This window comes from Dipodomys spectabilis, unplaced genomic scaffold (assembly GCF_019054845.1).
Source record: "Dipodomys spectabilis isolate Male_0828 unplaced genomic scaffold, ASM1905484v1 ptg000428l, whole genome shotgun sequence".
In the NCBI taxonomy this organism is placed as follows: Eukaryota; Metazoa; Chordata; class Mammalia; order Rodentia; family Heteromyidae; genus Dipodomys; species Dipodomys spectabilis.
The window spans coordinates 1,806,718-1,824,801 of NW_024871105.1; the positions used below are offsets into that span (position 1 = coordinate 1,806,718).

Below are 18,084 nucleotides of genomic sequence, written 5' to 3' on the forward strand. Positions count from 1 at the left end.
CACAAAATGAAATGCGTAGCAGAAACATTGGAACATTTCAGAGAAGATTAGCATGGCTCATGCACAAGGATGACAGGCAAATTCCTGAAGCATTCCATACTTTTACAACAGATGCTGGAGGGGATGTGGCCACCAGGGAACCGTACTGCATTCTTGGTGGGAGTATAAAACTTGTTCAACCACTTTGGAAAATAGTATGGAGGTTCCTCAAAAAACTCCACATAGAGCTCCCCTATGACCCAGCAATCCCACTTTGGGACATTTACCCAAATGATCACAAACAAGACCATACTAAAGCTACCAACACAACTGTGGTATATATGCACAATGGAATTCTATGCCTCCATCAGAAAGAATAACGTTGCCAAATTTGTTAGTAACTGGAAAGTCTTGGTAAAAATTATATTACGTGAAGTAAGCCACGTCCAAATTAACATTGGTCCCATGGTTTCCCTAATTTTCAATAACTAATATTTGTCTGGGTTAAGAAGAATAGGTCAAAAGCTATCTGCATATGACCAGATAGGATGATGTTAAGGGACATGAACCCCAAGATAGGGACACAAGTGGTTTTTTTCTTTCTTGCTATTGTTTCTAAGGTACATATAATGTGCGATGTGATTTTTTTGTTTCTTTATATGTTCCTCCCTCCTGCTATAACTCCTGTTTTCACTGTATTTGAAGTTGGTACACCTACATCTTGTATATACACTCCTCTAATTCGTGGAGGGGAAAGAAAAAAACAAAATGCTTAAATAGGGGTACAGGTTGACACATTGTAACAATGAGATACACAAGACACTATGTTGAAAAATGAACTTTACAATTTAGGTGGGGGAAGAGAGGAGGGTTGTGTGCTTGTGGAGGTGGGAGGGAAAGGATGGTAGGGGAAAAATAAAGGAGGAGGTAACAATGTTTTTTAGGAAATGTACTCATTACCTTGCTCACGCAAATGTGACTCCTCTGTACATTATTTAGCTAATAACTAATATTATGAGGCAGACTGAAATGAGACTCCAGGGAAAGAGTCAGAAAGACTGATCAGAGAGACTAAAATTGGTCACACAAAGATTGGAAAATAGAATTCCTTGTACAACATATAAATCATTGAAAGCCTGCACATGTAAGGACAAGAGAGCAAAGTCCAGAAATGCACATTTTCTTAGAGATCAGCTATTGAATTATCAATGGAAATATTTGTATTCTTAAATACTTGACCACATGTGGGAGAAGGCTGAAGAGAAATAAAACGCCATCACTCTGTTAGGACGTCCAATATCACACTAGGAAGTAATCAATCACTGATTTGTAATAAAAAGAGAAAACAATTATTCCAAATGAAGGTTTCATTTCTTTTCTTGTAACAGTTCTTGATTTAGATGCTAGCAATTACCATACAATTGATCCAGTACCACAGCTGAAATGATATTGACCGCAGTATTCCCACATGAAGGAAAAGAGAAAATTAACAGATATCTGAAGAAATGACTTGAGGATGAAATGTTCTAATAGTGATATCTGAGGTTTTGACACAGGTGAAGAGGTGGATTTTCTTTTCTAAAAATTCCCCATTTTTAGCCTGGTGCCAGTGGCTCACATCTGTAATCCTAGCTACTCAGGAAGCTGAGATCTGAGGACTGCTATTCAAAGCCAGCCTGGGCAGGAAAGTCTGTGAGACTCTTATGTCCATTTAACCACCAGAAAACCAGAAGTGTCACTGTGGCTCAAGAGGTAGAGCACTCACCTTGAGTTGAAGAGCTCAGGGACTGTGCCCAAGCCCAGACTTCAAACCCATCGACCAACAACAACCAAAAATCTCCCTTTTCTTGGACTGCCTACATCTTTTCCTATCATTCAACAAAGAAGCCATTTTATCACCCACTAATATCCTAGCTACTGCTAATAGAATGATTTGGTATCATTTTTTTTTGTTGTTTGTTTCTTTTTTTGTCCATCCTGCGACTTGAACTCTGGGCTTGGGCTCTGTCGTTGTCATCTACAAGACAAGGCGAGTATTCTCCCGCTTGAGCCACAGTGCCACGTCCGGTTTTCTAGCAGTTTATTGGAGATTAGAGGCTCACAGACATTCCTGAAAACTCTGGGTTTGAACAGTGATTCTCAGATCTTAGTCCCCTGAGTAGCTATGATTACTGGCCTGAGTCACCAGCACCCGGCATGTTTTGGTATCTTATGGCAAATGGTTCATATTTGGGGGGAAAAAAACAACTGTGGTAACATTTTTTCCAGTCCTTAAACTCTGGGCCTGGGCCCTGAACACGGTTATGCTGGTAGCTTTTATGTGAGCTTGTTGGATTACTGCCCATGAGGGGAATTACTGGGTCTTAAAGGAGATCTATGTTTAGTCTTTTCAGGAAACTCAGTACTGCATTCCACAGCATTCTACACCAACAGTGTAATAGAGTTCCCAATTGGCTACATCCATGCCAGCATTTACTATTGATAGCTTCTTGATAAAGGCCATTCTAACTGGGATGAGGAATAATCTGTCTTGTTTACTTGTAGATTTGTGGGCACCTTCTAGCTACTATGAATGAATCCATGAAACCTATATTGCTCAGAGTCTGCATTCCTTTCTCTTTTTTCTTAGTATCATTTTCCCCAACCTTTCATTTTCCTTAAGACTAGTGAAAAGTCATCCTTTCTGATGGATGAATAGAATTCCATTGTTTGTGTGTGTGTGTGTGTGTGTGTGTGTGTGTGTGTGTGTGTGTGTGTGTGTGTAAGATGAATATAGGCCCATGAGTTCATTTCTAAGACTTCTGTTTCATCTGTAATTTAGTAGTTCCATACTAAAGTTGAATTGTTTTCTCTACAGAATTGAAGAATATTGTTGGGATATGAGTATTGCATTTTCAATTTTGGGGGGGTCAGTATTGCAGTTTTTGCCATGTTAATTTTTTTCAGGCTTCATGATCATATGTATATTATGTTCAGAAAACACACATTTAGAACAAACAGAAGGAAAAGTGTCTGGCAGTAGTTCCAGAAAATTTACCCTCTTAGGCTGCAGGAAGCCTGTCTCCTCCTAGGCTTTTTTAAACTAGAAATATTCTTTTTTATTTAGTTACAAGAGTTTTCAGATTCAATTCTTTTTAAGAATCCTAACAACTAGGTTATGAATAGCCTTTTATAATTACCAAGTCTATTTTTGTCCTTGGCCTAGGCAAGTTCTACATAAGTCATCCAGCCCCCACCTCATCATTACAGAATGAATGATATTTCCAAATGCCTGAGAAGTTTAGCATGCTTTTATTTTCTTACTTTTTAAAATGGGGCTTGAACCAAGGACCAGGGCATTCTCCCTTTGCTTCTTCACTCAAGACTATAATTCTAACACTGGAGTTACACCTCCACTTATGCTTTCTGGTGGTTAATCAGAAATAAGTTTCCTGAATTTTCCTGCCCAAGCTGGCTTCAAATTATGAGCCTCAGATCTCAGGCTTCTGAGTAGCTGAGATTATAGGCATGAACAACTGATGCTCAGCCTTTGTTTTTTGTTGTTTTTCTTTTTATTGTGATTAAGTGATTACATAATTTCCCAAATTTCACACTATTGTGGGATCGTGATGCTCAGTTAAACTCACAAACACATTCTATCTTTCCTGGAGCAAATTGTCTATCATGGTCTATAACATTTATGATTTCTATGAGCTTTGCGATACAGTTATTTCTTCCACATTGGGTGGTATGTACATTTCTTTTGTTTTGCATAGCATCAGCTCTTCCCTCTTTCTCATTTGTTCCCTCCCTCCCATTGCTGCCATTAAGTTGCTTAGCTCATTTTGGTCAATGTCCTGTGCAGCTAATTGGTCCCGTTGTTGTATGTTTTTCCCTGATTCCCTCTAGTTCTGTGTCGTCTTCCTGGATCCCCTCCAGTGTACACATATATACCATACATATGATCAGCAGCATGGAGTTATTTAGTTGTGATTCAACCAGATGAGTGGAAGCTCTTTGTTTCTTAAGTCCTGTTAATTTTGTCGTATCACCTAACATTTTGGATTTAACATCCACTTATCAGTGAGACCATGTACCATTTGTCTCTTTGATCTTGGCTTACCTCGCTCAACATGATTTCTTCTAGCTCCATCCATTTCCATGAAAATACCATTATTATTTTGTCCTTTCTAATGTCTGCATAATATTCCATTGTGTATAGATACCACAATTTTTGGATCCATTCATCTGTGGTGGGGCATCTGGGTTGTTTCCATATCCTGGCTATTGTGAACAATGCTGCAATAAACATGGAGGTGCATGTGTCCTTTTATACTGGTTCCTGTTGTTCAGGATAGATGCCTAGAAGTGGTATGACTGGGTCCTATAGGAGGTCAATAATTAGCTTTCTGAGAACCCTCCAGACTGCTTTCCAAAGAGGTTGTATAAGTGTACATTCCCACCAGCAGTGTAATAGGGTTCCTCTTTCTCCGTATCTCCTCCAACATTTGTCGTTGGCTGACTTGTGGGCCATTCTGACTGGGGTAAGGTAGTATCTCAGGGTTGTCTTTATTTGCATTTCCTTCACAACCAGGGATGGTGAACATTTCCTCATGGGTTTCTTTGTCATTTTTATCTCTTCATCTGAGAAGTCTCTCTTTAGTTCCCTTGCCCATCTAGTAATTTGTTTGTTAGTCTTGGGAGAGATCAGTTTCTTGAGTTCCCTGTATATACTGGATATTAACCCCTTGTCTGATATATTGCTGGTAAATATTTTATCCCAATTAGTTGGTTGTCTTTCTAGCACGGTTGTGATAGCTTTAGCTGTTTAGAAGCTTTTTATTTTAAGGTAGTCCCATTTGAAGAGTCTCTCTCCAATTTGCTTTGACCCTGGAACTCTGTGCAGGAAGTTCCTTCCTGTGCCTATAAGTTCAAGTCTCCCTTTTACTCTGTCCTGCAGTAGTTTCACAGATTCAGGTTTGATGGTAAGGTCTTTAATACATTTTGAGTTGATGTTGGTGCATGGTGATAGGCTGGGGCCCAATTTTAGTCTTCTGCATGTGGCCGCCCATTTTTCCCAGCACAAGTGGTTGAAGAGGCTGTGTTTCTTCCATTGTATGTCTTTGGTTCCTTTGTCAAATATCAGCTGACTGTACGCATGTAGATTTATTTCTGGATCTTGTATTCTATTCTACTTGTCTTCAGGTCTGTTTTTGTGCCAGTACCATGCAGTCTTTGTTATTATAGTTCTATAGTAGAGTTTGAAGTTCGTCATGGATATCTCTCCCATGTTGTCTTTATTTCCTAGAACTGTTTTGGCTATTCTAGTTCTTTTGTTATTCCATATGAAATTTTGGACTGTTTTCTGTATTTCAGAGAATACATCTTTGGGATTTTAATAGGAATTGCATTGAATTTGTATATAAATTTTTGCAGTATTGCCATTTTCACTATATTAAGTCTGTCTATCCAAGAGCATAGGAAGTCTTTCCATTTCCTAGTGTCTTCTGTAATTTTTTTCTTTTACTTTTTATACTTTTCATTAAATAGTTCTTTTACATCTTTGGTTAGGTTAATTCCAAAATATTTAATTTTTCGGGAGGTTATGGTGAATGGGGTTGCTTCCTTTATTTCCTTTTCTGCTTGTACATTGTAAGTGGACAGGAAGGCAACTGATTTTTGTGGGTTGATTTTGTCTCCTGCTACTTTGCCGAAGTGATATATGATTTCTAAGAGTTTGGGAATGGAGTTTTTGGGATATTGAAGGTATAGTATCTTGTCATCTGCAAAAAGGGATAGTTGAACTTCTTCTTTGCCTACGCGGATCCCTTTAATGTCTTTTTCTTGTCTTGTTGTCCTGGATAAAGATTCCAGAACTATGTTGAAGAGGAGTGGAGACAGTGGGAATCCTTGACTTTTTCCGGATTTTAAGAGAATTGGTTGTAGCTTTTCCCCATTAAATATAATATTGGCTATTGGTCTGTCATAAATGGATTTTATTGTTTTAAGAAATGTTCCTTCTATTTCTATTTTCTCTGGAACTTTTACCATGAATGAATGTTGAATTTTATCAAAGGCCTTTTCTGCATCTGTGGAGATAATCATGTGATTCTTGACCTTGGCTCTGTTGATGTGTTGGGTACGTGTTTTGATTTTTCCCATGGCATCCTTAATCCTATTAATATGGGTTTCTTGTCTTCTTTTTTAAATTAAACTTGCCAATGGTCCATCAATTTTATTTATTTTTTTCAAAAAACCAGCTTTTTTGGTTAATTTTGGCTATGATTCTCTGATTCTCTAATTCATTAATCTCTGCTCTTAGTTTGGTTATCTGGCTCCATCTACTAACTTTAGGTTCCATTTTTTCATGTTTTCTAGCTGTTTTAATTGCAACATGAGATTATTTAAGTGGTCTGTCTCTATTTTCTTGATGTGGGCACTGAGGGCAATAAGTTTGCCCCTCAGGACTGCTTTTGCTGTGTCCCAAAAGTTTCTTTTAGAGGTGTTTTCATTTTCATTGAGTTGTAGGAATTTTTTAATTTCTTCTTTAATCTCTTCCATTACCCAGGCATTGTTTAGAACTGTATTGTTCAATTTCCATGTTTTTGAATAATTTTTGCAATATACTTTCTTATTGAGAACTAGCTTGATTCCACTGTGGTTAGATAGGATACAGTGGATTATGTCAATCCACTTGTATTTGCTTAAATTCCTTGCATGAACTATGATATGGTCTATTTTGGAGAAAGTTCCTTGAGCTGCTGAGAAGAATGTGTACTGTGTTTTTTTAGGGTGAAATACTCAGTAGATGTCAGTTAGTTGCACTTGAAGTATGGCCTCATTTAATTCAGTAGCTTCTTTGCCAATCCTCTCATTGGCAGACCTGTCCTTTGGAGAGAGTGAGGTGTTAATGTGTCCTAGTATTATCGTATTGGGATCTATTTTATACTGTAAGTTTGAGAGTATTTGCCGAACATGTCTGGGTGCACTAATGTAAGTTGATGGTGGTAATATCCACATCTTTGATTGTTCATTGTATTAATATGTAAAGTCTGTCCTTGTCTTTTTGTATTGATTATAATGAAAAGTTTATTTTGTTAGATATCAGGATTGCTACACCTGCTTTCTTCCTGGGGGAATTTGACTGGTAGATCAGTTTCCAACCGTTCACTGTGAATTTGTTTGTACGTTTGGCTGAGAAGTGGGTCTCCTGAAGGTAACAGTTTGTATGTCTGGCTGAGAGGTGTGTCTCCTGAAGGCAACAGATGGATGGATCATGTTTTCTGAGCCAATCTGCAGTTCTTTTTCTTTTGATTGGTGAATTAAGCCCGTTATTATTAAGAGATAGTATAGAGAGATGCATTGTGGTCCCTGTGATTCCCTATTTTCCTAAGGTTTTCTTCTTTCCTTTCCTCCTGTGCTTCCTCAGTTAGACTTCTATTGATGCCTGTCTGGGTCCAGGTACCTGTTCCTGGTTGCTTTCTTCAGGTTGTGTCCCCCCTCTTAGAATTCTTTGTAATGCTGGCTTCATGTTTATGTATTCATTTAGTTTTTCTTTGCTATTAAAATTTTCAGTTTTCCATCGAATGTGAATGCTAGCTTTGCTGGGTATATCAGTATGGGTTGGCAGTTATTGGCTGTCAGGGCTCATATGTTACTTTCCCAGGCCTTTCTTGCATTCAGTGTTTCTGTGGAGAGATCTGCAGTGATTCTAATTTTTTTCCCATTGTAGTAGAGCTCCTTTTTCATTTTTGTTGCATGCAAGATTGTTTCCTTATTATTCATATCTACCATTTTTACTATAATGTGTCTAGAAGTGTTTCTCCTGGGATCTTGCTTGCTAGGTGTTCTATAGGCTTCTGTTATGTAGGTAAGATGTTCTTTTTTGAGATGGGGAAAACTTTCACTGATTATTTTGTTGAATAGGTGTAACATTCCCTTGCTTTGATATTCCTCACCTTTGTCCATTCCAATTATACAAAGGTTAAATTTCTTGACACTATCTGCTTGCTCTTGAATTTTCCTTTGGCAAAATTTAAGTGATTTTTCCACATCTGTCATTTTTTGGTCCAGTTGGTGTATCCTGTCTTCTGTATCTGACACTCTACATTCCATTTCGTTCACTCTGTTAACTGTGGCTTCCATTGTAGTTTGCATGGAAGAAATGGACTCATTTATGAATTCTATGTTCGCTCTCAAAGTACTGATCTCACCTTTTAATGAAGTGTATACTGCCTCTATTTTTGCACTTATATCACTTCTTAGTGAGGTGTGTGCTGCTTCTATTTTTGCGTGTACCTCCTGTTTTAGATCCTGCATCTCTTTTTTTTTTTTAATTTAATTTAATTTTATTTGTGGACATACTGTACAGAGGAGTTACAGTTACATGGGCAGGATAATGCGTACATTTGTTACCAAGCATTGCAGCCTCCTCCTTTGTTTACCCTTCACATCCCTTCCCAGCCTCGCCCCTCCCCCCCTAATCCGAATCCTTCTCCTTCCCCCCCTTCCCCCACTTCCCCCCCCAATCCCCGGCACCAACGTTGTAAAGCTCATTTTGGACATGACAACTTGTACTTCTCATTGTTGCAACAGGTCCACCTGTATCCTTAAACAACTGGTTTTTCCCCAACTCCTCCACAAGTTATACTGACATCAAATATAGTGATAGCAGGGGTTATACTGTGGGGGAGGGACATACAAAGCAACAAAGAGATAATCTTATAAATGTGTTAGAAACACATGCATGAAAGAAAAAAAACATTAAAATACACATCTAAGGGCTCACTTTCCTGACATCACATAATCTGACCTTTTCCGCTTGACTCATACATATACTAGATATTACAAATAAGGGAAACCATGGGACCTACGTTTCTTTGGGCCTGGCTTACTTCACTTAACATAATTTTTTCCAAGTTTTTCCATTTCCTAACAAATGGGGCAATGTCATTCTTTCTGATGGAGGCATAGAATTCCATTGTATATATATACCACATTTTCTTGATCCATTCATCTACTGAGGGGCATCTGGGTTGGTTCCATATCTTAGCTATAGTAAATAATGCTGCAATAAACATAGTTGTGCTGGTAGATTTAGTGTGGTCTTGTTTGTAAACATTAGGGTAAATGCCCAAAAGTGGGATTGCTGGGTCACAGGGGAGCTCTATGTGAAGTCTTTTGAGGAAACTCCATACTGCTTTCCAAAGTGGTTGAACAAGTTTACATTCCCACCAACAATGAAGTAAGGTTCCCTACTGTCCACATCCCCTCCAGCATCTGTTGTTGTTAGAGTTCTTGATTTTTGCTGTTCTAACTGGAGTGAGGTGATATCTCAATGTTGTTTTGATTTGCATTTCTTTTATGGCTAGGGATGTTGAACATTTCTTCATGTGTCTATTGGCCATCCTTCTTTCTTCTTCAGAGAAGCTTCTCTTTAAGTCTTTCGCCCACTTTTTTATTGGGCAGTTGTTTCTTTGAGGATTTGTTGTTGGGGGGTTTAATTTTTTGAGTTCCAAAGATACTTTAGATATGAGAACCTTGTCGGTTGTATGGCTAGTAAAGATCTCACAATCCGTGGGCTTTCTATTGATCTTGCTAGCTATGTCATTTGCCATGCAGAAGCTCTGCAACTTTATGCAATCCCATTTGTCCAACCTTTCTTTGATTTGTTGTGTTTCCGCGTCTCTATTCAGAAAATTTCGGCCTGAGCCAAGGAGACCTAGGGTTTCTCCTATTCCATCCTGTAATGTTTTCAGAGTGTCTGCTTTGACTTCAACGTCTTTGATCCATTTGGAGTTGATTCTGGTGCAGGGTGATATATAAGGATCTAGCTTAAGTTTTCTACATGTAGTTAACCAATTTTGCCAGCACCATTTACTGAAGAGGTTGTCTTTCTTCCATTCTATTGTTTTAGCTCCCTTATCGAAGATTAGATGGCTATAGGTCTGTAGGTTTATTTCTGGGTTTTCAATTCTATTCCATTGGTCCTGAGGTCTGTTCTTATGCCAATACCAAGCTGTTTTGATTACTATGGCTTTATAGTGGGGTTTGAAATTTGGTATTGATATTCCTCCAGCAGTGTTCTTTCCATTGAGGAGCGTTTTTGCTATTCGGGGTCTTTTATTGTTCCATATGAATTTTTGGATTGCCTCTTCTATTTCCTTGAACAATGAGGGTGGAATTTTGATAGGTATTGCGTTGAATTTGTAGATAGCCTTGGGAAGTATTGCCATTTTCACGATGTTAATCTTTCCAATCCAGGAGCATGGGAGGTTTTTCCATTTTTTAAGTTCTGTGTTGATTTACTTTTTCAAGATTTTAAAGTTTTCATCATAGAGGTCCTTCACTTCTTTAGGTAAGTTAATTCCTAAGTATTTTATTTTTTGTGGGGCTATTACAAATGGAGTTGCTTCCCTAATTTCAGCCACACTTTTCTCATTGTTGGCATACAGAAAAGCCATTGATTTTTTGGGGTTAATTTTATAACCTGCTACTTTGCCAAAGTTTTGAATCAGCTTGAGTAATTTGGGAGTGGAGTCTATGGGATTCTTTAAATACAAGATCATGTCGTCTGCAAAGAGGGAGAGTTTTATTCCTTCTTTCCCTATTTGGATCCCCTTTATGTCTGCATCTTGTCTTATTGCTGTAGTTAGGCATTCTAATACTAGATTGAAGAGAAGTGGAGAGAGTGGGCATCCTTGTCTTGTTCCTGAGTTAAGAGGAAATGGCTTTAGTTTTTCACCTTTCAGTATAATGCTGGCTGTAGGTTTGTCATATACAGCCTTTATTGTATTGAGGAATGTTCCATGGATTCCTAATTTTTCCAAATCCTTCATCATAAAGGGGTGTTGGATCTTGTCGAATGCTTTTTCTGCATCTATTGAGATAACCATGTGGTTCTTATTCTTGCTCCTGTTGATGTGATGAATAATATTAATTGATTTGCGTATATTGAACCAGCTTTGCATCCCTGAAATGAATCCTGTTTGATCGTGGTGTATGATTTTTTGGATGAATTGTTGAAGTCGGTTGGCCAAAATTTTGTTGAAAGTTTTGCATCAATGTTCATCAAAGAAATGGGTCTATAGTTCTCTTTCTTTGATGAGTCCCTGCCTGGTTTTGGGATGAGGGTTATAATGGCTTCATAGAATGTGTTCGGTAGTGAGCTTTCTCTTTCAATTTCATTGAAGAGTTGGAGGAGTATTGGTGTGAGCTCTGCTTTGAAGGCCTTGTAAAATTCCGCTGTAAAACCATCTGGTCCTGGACTTTTCTTAGCTGGGAGGTCTCTTATTGCTGTTTCTATTTCAATGCTTGATATGGGCCTGTTAAGCTGGTTTAACTCATCTTGGTTTAGTTTTGGCATGTCAATATTTGCTAGGAAAAGGTCCATTTCTGTCAAGTTCTCAAACTTATTAGCATAAAGTTTTGAGAAGTCTACCCTTATAATGTTCTGAATCTTGGTTGTTTCCGTGGTGATGTTTCCATTCTCATCTCTGAGTTTATTAATTTGGGTGTGTTCTCTTCTTTTTCTGATAAGATTTGCTAAGGGTCTGTCAATTTTGCTAATTTTTTCGAAGAACCAACCCTTTGTTTTAATGATTCTTTCTATAGTTTTTTGGATTATAATTCATTTAATTCTGATTTAATTTTGATTATTTCTTTCCATCTACAGGATTGGGGTTTATCTTGCTGCTCTTTTTCAAGGAGGTTTAGATGTGTCATTAAATTGCTAGTTTCAGATCTCTCCAATTTGTTGATGTAGGAGCTCAGAGCTATAAACTTGCCTCTGAGTACTGCCTTTGCTGTGTCCCAGAGGAGCTGGTAATTTGTGTGTTCATTTTTGTTGAATAGCATGAACATTTGAATTTCCTTTCTAATCTCTTCCATGAACCACTCATGATTCAGCAGTGTGTTGTTCAGCCTCCATGCGATACCGGACTTTCTTTGGTGGCTTTTGGTGTTGAGTTCTAATTTTATTCCCTTGTTGTCAGAGAGAATGCAAGGTATAACTTCAATGTTTCTGAATTTAGACAAGTTTGCTTTGTGGCCTAAAATGTGGTCTATTTTAGAAAACGTTCCATGTGCTGCTGAGAAAAACGTGTATTCTGATGCTGCTGGGTGAAATGTTCGGTAGATGACTGTTAAGTCTAGTTGATCTATGCAGCTGTTTAGATCTGTGGTTTCTCTGTTGAGTTTTTGCCAAGTTGATCTATCTAGCGGGGAGAGTGGTGTGTTAAAATCCCCAACAATTAATGTCTTTGGATCTATATGGGATTTGAGGGAAAGTAGTGTTTCTTTGATAAATTTGGGTGCTCCATTGTTTGGCGAATAGATATTTAGAATTGTAATATCCTCCTGAAGGAGAGATCCTTTAATTAGTATGTAGCGACCTTCTTTATCTCTTCTCACGAATTTTAATTTGAAGTCTATTTTATCTGATATTAGGATTGCAACTCCCGCCTGTTTATGGGGTGCGTTTGCTTGGTAGATTTTGTTCCAGCCTTTAACATTGAAAATGTGTTTGTTTTTACGGGCAAGATGTGACTCCTGCAGGCAGCAGATAGAAGGGTCTTGTTTTTTAATCCAACTAGACAGTCTATGTTACTTAATTGGAGAGTTCAGTCCGTTAACGTTAAGAGGTAGGACTGAGAGGTATTTGAGAGTTCCTGCCATGTTATCCACCTTCTTGGGGGCTGCGAAAACTGGGTTCTTCCTATGGTTCTTGAATTCTCAGTTTGGGTGCAGTTTCTTGGCCTTTGTTGCGGTCTTGTTGGTTTTCTATGTGTAGGACATCTTTAAGAATCTTTTGTAGGGCTTTTTTGGTGGAGATGTATTGTTTCAATTTTTCTTTTCTATGGAAGGTTTTTATTTGGCCTTCAGTTATGAAGGAGAGTTTAGCTGGGTACAGTATTCTTGGTTGATAGTTGTTTGTTTTTAGGGCATGGCATACATATTTCCAGGTTCTTCTTGCTTTGATTATCTCTGCTGAGAAATCTGAGGTGATTCTAATTGGTTTCCCTTTGTAGGTGATTAACCTTTTCTCCTTGACAGCTTTAAGGATCTTTTCCTTGGTCTGAGTTGATCCTGTGTGGATTATAATGTGACGGTGGGATGTCCTATTCTGGTCTGGTCTATTTGGGGTTCTAAAGGCTTCTTGTATCTGAATAGGCCTATCTTTTTGCATGTTTGGGAAGTTCTCTGCTAGGATCCTGTTAAACAAATTTCCTAGACCATTAACTTCTGTTTCTAGGTGCTCCTCTACACCCATTATCCTTAGATTAGGCCTTCTGATGGTGTCTTCCAGGTGTTGGATAGATCTATCATACTTCTTGGACTTGTCTTGGATGATTGTATGTTCTTTCTCTATAATATCTAGGCTGTCTTCAATCCCTGAGATTCGATCTTCTGCATGGTCTAACCTGCTGTCAAGACTCTCTACTTTGTTTTTTATCTCTTTTCCTTCTAATTGGTCAGCTTTGATGGCTTCAAGTTCTTTGTTGAAGCTCTGTTTTAGGTCTTGTATGAATTTCTTTACTTCCTTAATTTGGTGTTCAGTGTTTGTTCTCAAATCACTTAGTTGATTGGTTATGGTTTCTTTGGACTCCCATTCTTTCTGTTGGGTTCCATTCAGCATTCCCTTTGTGGTCTCCCTGACTTCCTTCAGCTCTTTGTTAATGGATTCCATGAATGCCTTTAGTGATCTTTGTGTGTTCTCTACCTGGTCTCTCAATTCCTGTATTACTCTTTGATTAGCTTCCTCCCGTTCGTGGGATTCCTGCAGTTCTCTTTCCTCCCGTTCGTGGGATTCCTGCAGTTCTCTTTGAGTGTTCTCAGCCTGCTCACGCCATTCCTCCCTTTCTCTTTGAGTATTCTCAAGTTGTTCACGCAAATCCTGTATCAGTTTTTGAGTAGCTTCCTCACGCTTATGATATTCTTGTATAAACTTTTGGGATGCCTCCTCTCTCTCCCTATCACGCTCATACAGAGTCCTTTGTAAGTTGTCAAACTTCTCATTTATCATGTTTGCCACCAGTGTTTGTAGAGCTATTCGGGAACTCTCCTCTGGATTGTTCATTATCTGATCTGACCCCTGATTATCAAGATTGGGAATTGAGATACCCGAATTTGCCATTTTTCTTGTGTTTTTCCGGCTTACTCTGCCCATTTGAGATGAAAATAGCACCAGTTTTGTGCTAGAACACTAGCTTAAGGCAACCATCAACCAACGTTTGCATTTATACAGTCAATAGTCTACAGATACAATCTAGTTCAACAGGTACATCTATTCAACATCAAACAACTATATGTTAATGGGCTTCGAACCGCAGAGAAGAATTTGGAAAACCAGAAATTATTAGGGTTAGGGAGAGATGTGTGTAAAAATTAGGAATAGATTGGTGTGGGGAGGCACAGGGAGAGTTAACTATGTCCTAATCTCAATGCAGGAAATAGGTTGGGTAGGATGCAAGTAGAGAGGGAGAGAAAAAGAAGAAAAGGAAAGGGAAATGAAAAGAGACCAGAAAAAAAAATAGAAACGTAAAAATTAATATAGTTATGGAGATTGAAAGACCATTTATTTAGAGAGGAATGTGAATATAATGAGAAAACAGGAGAAGATAGAGGAGATGTGAAAAACTTAAAAAATGCTTAAAATATTATATAGGTATAAAGAGGTAGTACTGCTATTAAGGAATTTAAATCTCAGAGGTTTTGGATTGAGTAATAAGTTTGTGGATTAAGTGTGTACACAATGGGGGATAGGGTCTACTAGTTAACTCTGTGTTTATCTGAGGATGTGCAGGACAAGAGTTAAGTCACATACAGAAGAACAAAAGAAAGGAAAAGGTGAAAAGGATAAGAAAGGGAGAAAAAAAAGATCAGAAGTTCAGTAGAGCTAGACAAAAAACAAAAAGATAATTAAGAAAGAAAGAAAAAGAGAGAGAAGACAAGAAAAGAAAGGAAAACCTACATTCACGTATTCCTAAAATAAAAATTATAAGAGGGAAAAAAAGTTACTGGAAAACAATTATTTTTTCAAAAAAGGCAAAAATTAAAGATTAATAAAAGTTTTAGAAAAGGAAAAAAAATTTTATATATATAAGGTATCAAAAAAAAAAAAAAGAAAGAAAAAAGAAAAGAAGAAAAAAAAGTTCTTTGATGTTTTTTTTTTATTTTTTTGGGAGGGGTGGGAAGAATCCTGTATTTCCCTTTTGTCTGTAACCAGCCTCTTGTTGGAGTCTCTGGTCAGCTTGAGGTCCTGTGGCTTGATTGGTTTCTTAAGTCAGTTTGTTCGAACAGGCAGAAAAATGCTCTGCTTTGCCCAAGATTTTGAGATCCCCCTCCCAGGTTAGTTTAATGGGAGGGTGATCTGCTTTGAGAATCACAAAAGAGGGGTGATGAGGCTAGGTTCTGGTAGAGTTGAGGCCTTTCAACACACAGTAGATTTTCCCTGGGGCTATTTTGTGAAAAATTCACAGAGCCCACCCTGTAGCCATTCTCAGGTTTTCTGTTTTTCAATTGATTGTTGAGGCTGTTAGAGGGAGGGGCAGCCTCTGGCTCTGGTTACCCAGTGAGGAAAGCCACTCCACTGGCTGGTGCCTGAGCTGGGTGACTTTTCCCTGGATGGAGCTGAGTCTGTGAGGTCACTTCGCCGTTAAGTTCTTGTGACCTGTTAAATGACTCGTTTTATTCCAAGGCCTGAATTGGAGCTAGCAGCTCCTCCGAGCTTTGTCGGTATCCAAGATGGAGATCACCGGTGCTGGGGGGGGAGGGGTGGCCTTCCCTCCTCTGCTCCCTGAGAAGGAGTGAGGACGTCGGGCTTCTACTCACGCCGAGTCTTGGATCCTGGGTCGTCTCTGGTCTGCAAACTGCAGGATGAAGATGTCCGCTCCTTTTCGGTTCTTGCTGGTGTTGAGTAGAATCCTCTCACCCGCTGCTCTGGCTCCTTCGTCCCGGACTCTCTGTGTGAGCGCTCAGGTATGGCCGCGGCTGCGGTCGCCGCTGCGACCCTGCCGCCGCCGCTGTGGCTGTTGGCAGGCGCTCAGATGTGTCTCCTTGTCTCGGCTTTCCCTCTCTTGTCTAACTCTCTGTCCTGTGATGGCACACTTGGTGTGATTCTCTGGCTTAGGACTGTTCACTGGAACTCTAAAACTGCTTTCTATGCAAGAGCTTGTTCAAATTCCAGCTTCACCTCCGCCATCTTCCCCCCTGCATCTCTTTTGATAGTTCATCCCTGTGATCTTTATTTTTCTGGTCTATTTCTCACTTTATTTCCTGAGTCATTGCCTCCAGAATATTTTGGATGTAGCTTTTGTCTTCCATTCCTGCTTTGCTCCCACTGGGGCTCTCCCCTGGGTGGCTGCTGGCTTTTGGGGATAGCTTGTTATCCTGGGTGTTGATAATCCTTGTAATTTTTCTCTGATTTTCGCATGGGGATTCAGGGAGTATTGGAGACTAATCTGAAAATTTGTTTTGGTCAATAGGTGTCTGTCTTTGCTTGGTTGCTGTTTCTCTGCTGGTGGAGAGGATCTGTACCTGATCTCGGTTCTGTTGGGGGCCGGCCTCCAGCTGCTGGTCTGACCCATATAGGGTTCTCAGTTCTCTGTTCTAGATCACTGGCAATTCCTGCCTTTGGAAGAGTTGAGCAGCCCAGATTGCTCCCGTTTGCTCCTACAGGTGCTCTTGGCGAGTTTGGATGTGCTGGATGCACTGTCCCAGATGCTGGAGTTTGTATGGGCTCCTGATATTTTGTTTTGGCGGGTTGTGGGCTTGAACTCTGGGCTTGGGCACTGTCTCTCAGCTCTTCAGCTCAAGGCTGATACCCTACCATTTGAGCCAAAGCACTTCTGGCCCTTTCTGCTTATGTGGTGCTGAAGAATCAGATCCAGGGCCTCATGCACCCAAGACAACTACTATACTGCTGAGCCACCTTACCAGCAGAGCTCCTGACTATTATCAGGTGCTGGTGGCTTGTGTTGTCCAATTTCCAGCCTAGAATATATGGGTCGGGTTCTGGTAGGGTTTAGGCTTCTCCTGTCCTGAACCCCCAGGTCTTTGCTGTCACAGATGTGCTTCCCAGGGGATGCAGTTCCCTGTATTTCTCCCCTGTACTTAGGTGTATGCAGCTTCTTACTTCAGTTGAGAGGAGTTGGTTGTGTTGCCCAGGCACCGGATCCCCAGGCCTGGTGCCAGCCCCCGGCCTGGGACATACCCGTTGGACCTATGCTGCTGTGTATCCTGCCTAGTTTATGCAGCCTGGGGTACTCAAATTTCTTCCACTGTTGGGTTTCTTGACCCAGGGGTGCTGTTCCTGGCTTGGGCATTTAAGCTACCTTCCAGGGGTGCTCTTGCTCTAGCCTGGCGAGCTGAGTGTGCTCCATGGTCTGGTGGAGCTCTAGAACATTTCCCAGTTTTAGTGGGTCCTGTGGTCCAGGTGTTTGGATAGGGTGTCTGAGTCAGTGTCTCAGGATTCCCACCAGCTCTGTTCTCTCTTAAGGCATACACTGTCTCCTGTGGGATACTCACCCATGTGCTAATTGTTCTTTCTGTGTGATGTACGTCATTGGTTGCCATTGAAATCAAGAGTTCAGTTGAGGTGGTTGTGGGCTGGGCTGGGCAGTGGTGGCTCTGTGAGTTTCTTTTTTGTCTCTGCCTCGATTGATGCTGTTAGGGTCCAAGCTGCAGGATGGGCCTCTGTCCTCAACCCGAGGGATGGGGGAAGGGCCTCCATGCAGGTTCTGAGTGCTGGGGTTTGTCTCTGTTTGTGTTCTCTGGATCAGCATCAGTTCTTTGCAGGTCTTCTGCCTGGTTTTCTGTTGGCATCCCATGTACCTCTGGGGCTCCCGCCATGAGGCTGAGTTCCTGGCTCAGAGGTTTCTCTGTTCATTGCGGTCGGCGGGTCTGACACCAGTACCTCAGACCTGCGCAGGTGATCTGCAGGTACTGAGCACTGCGGTTTGTCTCCAATTGCGTTCTCTGGATCACCACCATTTCCTTGTAGGATTCTGCTCTGGTGTTCTGTGGCTCTGTGTAGCTCTGGAATTCTTTCAGTGGGGCAGAGTCGCTTTGGCAGGATGGAGCCTCTCTTCTAGGATAGAGAGTGAGGGGTGGGGTTGGAATCTTTGG

At 40.2% G+C, this 18,084-nt stretch overlaps 1 non-coding gene across 1 annotated transcript; it reads left to right on the plus strand.

Moving 5' to 3' along the window:
* LOC122097728 lies at positions 1–104 on the plus strand. The gene has a single exon (XR_006145573.1). It is a non-coding gene; the product is annotated as a U6 spliceosomal RNA (small nuclear RNA).
* The last annotated feature ends 17,980 nt before the right edge of the window (positions 105–18,084 follow it).